The sequence below is a fragment of the Lactuca virosa genome, chromosome 5 (assembly GCF_052849685.1).
Source record: "Lactuca virosa cultivar CGN04683 chromosome 5, Lactuca_virosa_CGN04683_v6, whole genome shotgun sequence".
NCBI classification, from domain to species: Eukaryota; Viridiplantae; Streptophyta; class Magnoliopsida; order Asterales; family Asteraceae; genus Lactuca; species Lactuca virosa.
Genome location: NC_136430.1, coordinates 125,321,612 through 125,331,849, shown reverse-complemented (window position 1 = coordinate 125,331,849; position 10,238 = coordinate 125,321,612). Strand labels below are relative to the sequence as shown.

At 36.0% G+C, this 10,238-nt stretch overlaps 1 long non-coding RNA gene across 1 annotated transcript; it reads right to left on the bottom strand.

Moving 5' to 3' along the window:
• Positions 1 to 1,312: 1,312 nt before the first annotated feature.
• LOC145113659 (uncharacterized) lies at positions 1,313 to 2,123 on the bottom strand. Its single transcript, XR_013710822.1, has 2 exons — positions 1,657 to 2,123; positions 1,313 to 1,564 (listed from the first exon to the last, which is right to left on the bottom strand). It is a non-coding gene; the product is annotated as an uncharacterized LOC145113659 (long non-coding RNA).
• Between the last annotated feature and the right edge of the window lie 8,115 nt (positions 2,124 to 10,238).

Below are 10,238 nucleotides of genomic sequence, written 5' to 3'. Positions count from 1 at the left end.
GTAACCAGTCGCGCTTTATAAGTGTGTACATTCCCATCCATGTCGGTTTTCTTCTTGAAGATCCATTTGCACCCGACCATCTTACGACCCAGTATATTGTCAACCAAGTTCCAAACTTGATTGTCATACATGGACTGAATCTCGCTATCCATGGCCTCCTTCCATTTGGCAGATTCAGGGCCTGCCATGGCTTCCATAAAGCTGTTTGGTTCTTCCAGGTTTACCAGTGTACTGTCACTGATAAATGCATCACCTTCCGCAGTAATATGAAAACCATAGTAGTGCTTATGTGGATTCCTAACTCTTGTGGAACGCCTCAGAGGTATGGATTCATCAACAGGAGTTTCCACCTCAGGTTGATCACTAGGGTTTGAGGTTCCTTCACCACTTGACTTTTGAAGTTCTTCAAGGTCAATTTTCCTCCCACTGTTTCCTTGGCTTATAAATTCTCTCTCTCGAAAGACCCCTCTCCTTGCCACAAAGACCACATTCTCACTGGGTCTATAGAAGAGGTAACCTAAAGAATTTTGTGGGTAGCCGATGAAAATACACCGCTCACTACGAGGTTCGAGCTTGTCCTGAGTCTCTCGTCTCACGAAAGCCTCGCAACCCCAAATCTTGATGTGGTCTAAATTGGGAACTTTCCCAGTCCACATCTCGACTCATCATGGAACGAACCATGTCTAACAAGGTTCGATTGCGCCTCTCAGCCACACCATTAAGCTGTGGTGTTCTGGGAGTTGTCAATTGTGAAGTAATTCCACATTCCTTAAGATAGTCAAGGAACTTTGTACTAATATACTCTCCTCCTCGATCGGATCGGAGCATCTTAATGTTCCTGCCCAACTGATTCTCCACTTCCTGTTTGAACTCTTTTAACTTTTCAAAGGTTTCTGACTTATGCTTGATTAAGTAGACATAACCATATCTACTGTAATCATCAGTAAAAGTCACATAGAAGCGGTTAGCATCCCTTGTGGCGGTTCTGAAGGGTCCACACACATCTGTATGTATGAGGTCCAAAAAACCTTCACCCCTAGCACAAGAACCAGTGAAGGGTGACTTTGTCATTTTTCCAAGAAAACAAGACTCGCAACTATCATCCGACTTCAAGTCAAACGACTCCAAGACTCCATCCTTTTGAAGTTGGGCTATGCGCTTCTTGTTGACATGTCCAAGACGGCAATGCCACAAGGATGCTTTATCCAAACTAGTGGAAGAATCAATATGCAACACATTATTTCCTAAGTTATCTATAACCGACACAGTTTCATATACACCATCACAATGTAATGTTTTAAAATAAAAAACATTATTATAAAAAAACATTAATACTACCACATGCATTATCAAATGAAAAAGTAAACCCTTGTTTGTACAAACTATGAAAGGAAATAATATTTCTCGCCATTTCAGACGAGTAACAACACTTATTCAAATCTGACACTAACCCACTACTTATCAACAAAGAATAAACTCCAATCTTGGTGACAAATGAAACTTTCCTATTCCCCATGATCAAGTTTATCTTTCCGTGCTCCACATCCTCACTTCTTCTTAGGCCCTGCAAATCATAACATATATGAATATCGCAACCTGTATCAAGAACCCAAGAAGTAGTATGTGGTGAATTATTAGACAATATAGTGTAAATACCTGCATGGGTAGGCTTGACCTTACAATCCTTAACATCTTGCAGGTACTTGGGGCAGTTTCGTTTCGAGTGCCCCTTTTCCTGACAATAGAAGCATTGAGCTTCTTTTGGGTTGGTAGAAGGAGTGACAGAACCACCTTTGGTTCCACTTGAAGAGGAGCCATCAAGAGACTTTCCCTTGGTACCCTTCGAATGGGTCTTCATCTTCTTCCCTCTACTTTTCCTGATTGCCAGAACAGGGGCGGCGGTAGGAGTAGGAGTGGTAACAACCGATTTGCCTTTAAGACCAGTTTCAACGGTCTTCAAAAGCCCTTGAGGTTTTCTAAGTGTGACCTCCTCCTTGTTCATGTGATAGGTCATTTGGAATTGATCATAACAAGTAGGTAAGGAGTGCAGTATGATATCAATAGCCAACTCCTCAGGGAATTTCACATTCAACTTCAGCAAACGGTCCACAAACCTTTGCATTTTCTGCATGTGGCCCCTGATGGGGTCACCATCCTTCATTCGGGTTGTTATCATGGAAGAGATGATTTCATACATCTCTTGACGAGCACTTTGATGGTAGCGGTCCATCAGGTCCATGTGCATCTCAAAAGGGTAAAAGTCCTCATAGGACTTCTGGAGTTCATCTTTCATTGTGGCCAACATGATACATGCCACCTTGGTAGCATCTCTCTCATGTTCCCTAAAGTTAGCGATATCCTCTGGAGTAGCAGTAGACTCATCAATTTCCTTCAGCTCCTTTCGAGGACATATTCCTTGTCCTCGTAACGTGTGACCATCCTGATGTTCATGATCCAATCATTAAAGTTTGAACCATCAAAGATGACTCTTCCACAAAGGTTCATGAGAGAGAAGGAGTCGGTAGGGTTTGAGCCAGAAGCAACATTGTTGGAAGACATCTGAAAAGAAGAAAGACAAGTTTAGATTAGATATAGAATCCTTAATAAGACACACAAATGTAATATTAAGGCTAGGACCCAACACAATACTTCATAACTTGGAAGAGGGATGTCGTAATGCAAGCTATGAAATATTTGAAGGTAGACGAATGACGATTCACCAATTTCCACCATGAAAAATGAAATAAATTATTAGGTTTTAATTGGATTGAAACTCCTAGATCTTTTTAGATTCATTGAACTTTTCAATGGCATGTTTAAATCTCGATTGTGCCCTCTCAAGTTTATGATTGGGATGCCGAGGATCACAAACAACGTGTGAATAACCATGCAAATTTACTTGGTACCCTTAATCTTTATTACCTAATCAATGTGTCGGTTACCCACACGCGCTCCACCGATCTATGATAAATATTATGTCACCCTTTGACAGTCTTACTAGTCCATGTTAGTGTGTCAGTTACCCACACACGCTCCACCAACGACTTGGTAAGTTACAAGTGTAATTTCATGGGATATCACCAATTTTACATTTTCCTAAAGTAACTAAGATTGAGAATTTATAAAAGGTTTAGTTACTTTATATTTGTCATTATAGTTTTAATGAGAATTATAGTCCTTGTCCTACCCATTCGGCTAACGACCCTCCACCAGTCAAGGAAGCAGTGGGTGAGAGTAGACACCCATTAAGCTGCCATTTTATAGGCAACAACAATATACCACCCTTATAGACCGGCTTCGTGAATGAGGCCTACTAACGGTAAGACTGACTTGATCTTATACACACACACACACACACACACACACATATATATATATATATATATATATATATATATATATATATATATATATTAACTTATAATACTATAAAGTATAAGGGTTGAATTTTAAATTTTAAAACTCTAGGGTTTGGAATTAAAGTTTTCTAAAGTGACTTTACAAATTCCAAAACTTGAGGGCAAGTTTTGAAACTTTTCAAAACATTTCATGTTCATAACTTATGGGTTTAATGGTTTATTAAAATGAAGACTCTTCATTTTATGTAACCTATGGTTCTTTAATGACAATTTAAAGAAGTGACTTTTGGTAATCCATAACTTGAGGACAAATTATGCACTCCATCAATAACATTTAGATCAAGAATTATACGATCAAACTGTTTGCAAATAATTCCTATGATCTTACTAAAACTCATAAGCATGAACATTCATATCAACTATTTCAAGAATCATATAAACATATATAAAACTTGAAAAAATGATAATAACCATTGTAAATGGATTAGCATAATCATTACCACATCAAAAACAGGTTAAATAAGTCCAAAACAGTTTAGGGTAATGATTCTAATCCATTTCCAGCAGCAAAACTCGAAATTCTGCACACAGGGGCTCCTACTCGCCGAGTGCAAGAACCTACTCGACAAGTAGGATGAATTAACACATGGACTCGTCGAGTCCCCCCATGGACTCGGCGAGTACACTGAACAGTTTGCAGAAATTTGGACTTTTCAAGCATTTTGCATCAAGTATACAGAAAACAAGTCTAGGCTCTAATACCACTAATGGGTTTTGAGCATTCTAACACTCCTATGGTGTACATACAACCCTAGAAACCTTGGATCTATGTTTTCTCTAATATACATGCAAATAAGAATTTTCCAAGGTTCTCATCCTAACTAGAGAGAAGAACACTTTGATCACAAAATCGGCTAGCCCTCTTGTTCTTCTCTTAGTGGCCGATTTTGCTCCATATGAGGTTCCTTTTATAGTGTGCCACATGTAGGGTTACACCATGTAAACCCTAATGTGCATGGCTTTTCATTTCCCCCATGATCCATGGGTTTTAACCTCCATGGAGCATCCATGGAGTACCCAATGGGTCCTAGCCAAATCTAGTGAATCATGAACCATAAGCCCACTATATAAGAATGAAAGATTTGCATAATCAATCCTCATATATTTAATTAGTCTCTTTTGATCACAAAATTAATTCCAAAATAATTCTTGATCAATACTAATTAAATAATATGATTTCATATTAATATATATATTACAATATATTAACAAACCATAAGAGTCCTTATTCTCATTTTGTCTATCCAATTGTTGAGATGCCGAGCAACCCAAATGGACCATGCCAAGCCGGGTCAAGTACATACCAAATATAGTTATGGACTTAGACACCTTATCGAACAATTTATTATTTAAATAGTGAATTTAAATATTTAATATTATTTATAATAGAGATTTATAAATTTGAATATTAACCCCTCAATATTTATTAATTGTTACATTGCGCCCTCACAATTAATTAGAACTAATAATAGACAACTAAATTTAAAGAGATTTATATTTACCCGTTATATATATATATATATATATATATATATATATATATATATATATTAGAATTGTATCTACTATATGTATAAGAATGTTACAACATGTGTCCTCACATGTTTAAATATTGACATTATCAGTCTTACCATGACTAGGCTCACCCATTCTGATGTAGGAGTTTAAGGAGATCTTTATGATTCCTAAAAGGTCGGTTTTTAATATGCTCCGCGCTTACCACCCTCACTGCCTTATTGCATTTTGAGAATTGAGTTACCGAAAGGGTTTGATAGTGATAATGGTCAATCTAAAAGTATTTGAAATACAAGTGTAAAACAAAATCCCTTTTTATTAATAGAATGAAAAGTTCATATTATCCATGAAAATTATACATTCTCTTTATATTCTGTTGGTGGAGCTCGTGTTGTTACTTGGCACATCAATCTAGAGTATAGTTGAGCATGATGTGGAACTTGCGAATCTCAAGCGTAACTTGAGTCGGGACCATGCGACTTTGCATGGTTAATTCACAATATATTTAATGTGAATCTTATGTTATCCATAAAAGTTGCACATTCTCTTTATAACTTGTTGATGGAGCTCCTGTGGTTAACCGACACGTCAATTTGAGAGTATAGGTAGAAAATGATATGGAACTCGCGAATCTCAAGCGTAACTTGAGTCGGGGACCACATGATTTTGTATGGTCGATTCACCATCTATTCAGTGATCCACGGAAACCCTGTCATTGAATATGAAATGAACATAATCCGAGATTAACATGCCATTGATATTCCATGAATCTCAAAGATCTAGGAATTTTGTGGTGATCAAAATTATCAAAGGGCTTTGCCTACCTAAATAAATTTATGGTGTGTTTATGACATCCCTTTACACATCATGGAGCCAAATATGGATCCTAGCCTTCTTAAATAATTTTGTTTAGGGTGATTATTTTCTAAGGATAAGTAAAATAAACTATAATGGGAATTGATATTGAATGATGTCTATAACCTAGTCCACTAAAATCTACTGCTATAAATTCTTTGGGAGGATTAGCTATTAGGATGATCAATCTTATCCAAATTCATAGTTTGGTAATACTTCTCATAAACGAAAGGAAAGATCATGCCTTTGATAAAGCTCTTCCTGAGGTTCATCCAATAACTGCATTCTAATCTATCAGATACAGCAGTTATCAAGTGTACGTTGTAAATTGACATATTGAAGTGAAATGGAATTTCCTTGAGTTAGGAGTTGACTAGGGTTAGTCGACTAGCTGACATGTCCATATAATCGGTTCACTGTGATTTTGATATGAACAATTTGGAATGTCCATTAAAGTTATGTAGCATGTTCAGGTTTCCTTTTGGAACTAACATGGCCAATCATAGAAACTCAAACTTCAAAAAACTCTCATATTTTTTCTATCATGAATAGAAGTGTGAAAAAGAAGAAATTAAATTACCCATGGGTTAAGAGGTGATTAGTGTTGGTATACCTAATCTAGGCCCAAACGCCATGGACAAAGGAAGGCTTATTCTTAGACATGTTCAGATAATTATTTGTTTCCATTAAAGAAAGGACTTAGAAAGCATACATGCCCAATATATATATATATATATATATATATATATATATATATATATATATATATATATATATATATATATATATATATATATATTTGAGGTGAAAGGACTGAAACATGAAGAAGTTAAATTTGATCATGGATCACGAGCCCTTGCTACTTTCCATAGGATCAAAAGATAACTAGTTCTCCCATGTTTTGTTTTCAATCAAATATATGGATTTATAATGCCATAGTAACATTATTTCTAAACCTTGAGTATTTTACTAAGGATTGTGTACTGACATTTGCAAGAATGTGCAACAAAGAAAATGAAGTAAGGAGACTTAAAACATGGAGAAGATAATTTAATCATGAATGTCAAGCCTTTGCTACTATTCATGGGATCAAAAGACAACTCTCCCAAATGCTTAGTCTATGGTATTATAATTGAAATTGTTTATACTATGATTCATTAGATAGTTCTAAATTATTTAAATGTGGATATTTCTAACATATTAAAAGAAAGTCATGAAATCTATGAAGCAAGATTATTAACAATAATTCAAAATTGATTCAGAATATTTGAATAAGATGTATTAATTGTGTGAATATCTGTTGAAGTTAGTTTACCTAATGGATCGTTCAGATTGACCACAATACATACTGATTCAAATACATCCAAAAGGTTTAGGTGAAGTGTATTTGTGGAGTTATAGTCTTGGATACAAAAATGAGAAATGCATTACCAAGTATCCAGTTGGATCGGATTTTGGATATCATTTGACCTCGAGTCTTGTGATAAATGCAAATCTTGTTTATCAATATACATGATGAATACGTCACTGGGTGATATGAATATTTGTTGGAATTGAAAGGTCTAGTATGCTCAAGAGTCATATTAAAGTGATATTCTTAAATAACATATGATACTAATGGGTCACACTAACAACAACTTGATACAATTGATTATTTATTAGAAATTTATTTTAATAAATATTCAATAAAACTCTTATAATTAAAATCGAAATTATTTATTTCTAGGGAATAATAATTTTCATTAGCAAGTAACATAATATATCATATGGTATGATTTATAAGTCTTGTACAAACTTTTGGACTAGTTGAATCCTTTTGTCTTTTTCCCTAAAGACAAAGTTTATATCTTATAAACTTTGAGTTTATAAAAATTAAACATAATCTTCTCTTTTTCCTCACCATGGCTGAATGTTGAAGGCTAGAGGAGGAGTATGGGTTTTTGACTTGTTTAATCAAAAGTATTAAGCCTAAGAAGCATATATGGACACACTCATGACAATAGGGACAAGGTTGCTTAAAGTGATAAGGACTAATGGTTAATACCTTCACTTTATGTATATAAACAAGAGGCTTGCACTCTTGGATGAGTGCACCATTCCTTCCTCCCTTCTTATGGCCGAGAGATCTCTAGGAGACTTTCCATCTCTTCCTTGCTTTTAGTTCTTGAAGATTACTTGCATATCTTTTTCTCTCTTGAAGTTCATATTGGTTATGAACTTCAAGCTTAAGAGTTTAAGAGTTTTGGAAGAGCATCTACATTAAGTTGAGTCATTGTTGGTGTCTCAAAGGTTCCACATTCTTCATCAACTTCCAAGCCGCCCAAGAGGACCCAAAGAACTACAAAGGTTGTTATTTCTTCATCCTTCCTTTGGTTGGTGTTTAATCTTTCTATAACTTGCAAGAAGATCCTTGGTGGGTGTAAAATGTTTATGTTATTTCAAAAAATTATAGTCTTCCGTTGCCATATTTTTCTTGTTTATGAAACTATTGTTGAACTAAAACCCAAAAGGAATTGGTTTGCACTAATGGACTATTCATATTAACCACGATACATAGTAAGACCAACTTCGTATGAACGTGAGTCTGGAACCTTTCAGGTGTTCAAAGCTCTCATAAAGCCAAGTTAAGAATCAACTGGGTAGTAGGATGAGACACTCATAGTGAGAATCTCAATCCAAACTTTATTGTTCATCTAAGTAACCGTGAAAGAGTTTCATGAGCTATCTCCACCCATAACACTACCACAAGAAGTGTTAGTTGGATAGAGATACAAATCATCGATTGATTTCATACTAGATGAGTCATACTATTCTTGGTAACAATTCGTGGATTGTAACATGAATAGTGTTACGAGAAGTCATTTGGTTTTGTACCAACTAAGTAGGTTCTTGAAACCCTCTTTGCTATGTGAAGTGAGTTTCACACCTCTCTTGCATATATGTAAGTTTACGATTATGAGGTTTACGCTCGTAATGAAGTGCTCGATAATATAGAACATAGAATAGAGATGTGTTATCTCATTAGAGAACCCATCAAGCATTTTGGATAATTGTTTGACAACCTTTTTTTAGTACAAAGTGTATGTTGCTCGAAGGACAGTCTTACAAGAGGGGGAGCTGATTTCCAAAAGGGCTAGTGGGAGCCACATTGATCTTGATAAGATTCAAGAGTCAACCAACGAAGAGCCTAAAGTTGGACCTAACATTCAATTCGAGATTGAAAGAGCTATTGAGGAAACTGACATATTTCCACCTCTTCCTTATAGATATGATAGAGGATGTCATATGCCTAGTTATATAAGATTTTATGTGACTGAGGTAAATGAGTCACTGGTATGGAGAAATCAGAGTGTACTAGCTATCGGAAGCTATGGTAGGCCATAAAGGCTACAACATAGAAGGAGGACATGGAAAGCAAGATTCAGTCCATGTATGTGAAAACTTGGTAGACTAATCAATTGACCTTAACAATTAGGCATAAGTGGATCTTTAAGAAGAGACAAGGATTGATAAGAACAAACACATAATCAAACCATGATAGGTTGTGAAGGATGTGTAAGCATAATAAGTTCATTTATGAACCGAAATAAGCATCTCGCAAGTGGGATCATTATTTCAATGAGAAAGTTCAAGGACTTTGAATTGCAAGAAATAAAGATGAGCCACATATGTGTCAAAGCTAGTGGGAGTAATTGGAATCTTTGTTTCAATGAGAAAGGTCAAGGAGTTTGAATTTCGAGAAACATAGATGAGTTATATATATGTCAGTGGAAGCACTGTAGTCACCCGTGTGTTGTACATTGCCAATGTACGATTCATAGGTGCTAGGAAGTAAAGCAGATAACTAGCAATACTATAAGCACACAAGACACAGTATTTACATGGTTCGGTCAAGGTAACCTATGTCCACAAGCAGGAGGGGAGTATTCTTTTATTTCATAGCTCTCAAACAGAGGTTACAAGTACAATTACACATACATTCACCTATCACTCTAGAATACAAGATACAAAATGACCTAGCATGCATCCCTATTTATACTTGAGGGATCAGACCTAAAACCCTAATAGGCCACGCCCATTGGCCCAAAGGCCCATAAAAGGTGTCAACCAATCACAATCCGCCACGAAGCATCTTCTGGAACATTATTGAGCATTATCATCTTCTAGGAATACTTCGATCAACATGGCACAACAAAGGAATCAATATGGCGCATCATATACCAAGATGGTCCATGATGGCGCAAAAACTTCTTCATGGAGTAAAAATAACCCTATATGGCACAACAGGGATATAAATTGCACAAGAGCATAAAGTATGGTGCACAAACATCAATCTTGGAGCAACAGCATCACCATGGAGCAACAGGTACATGCATTGCGCATCAAGTCCATGCATGTCGCAACAAGAAGCATCATCACGTCAGAGGAGAACACGATGGTGCAAGAGGG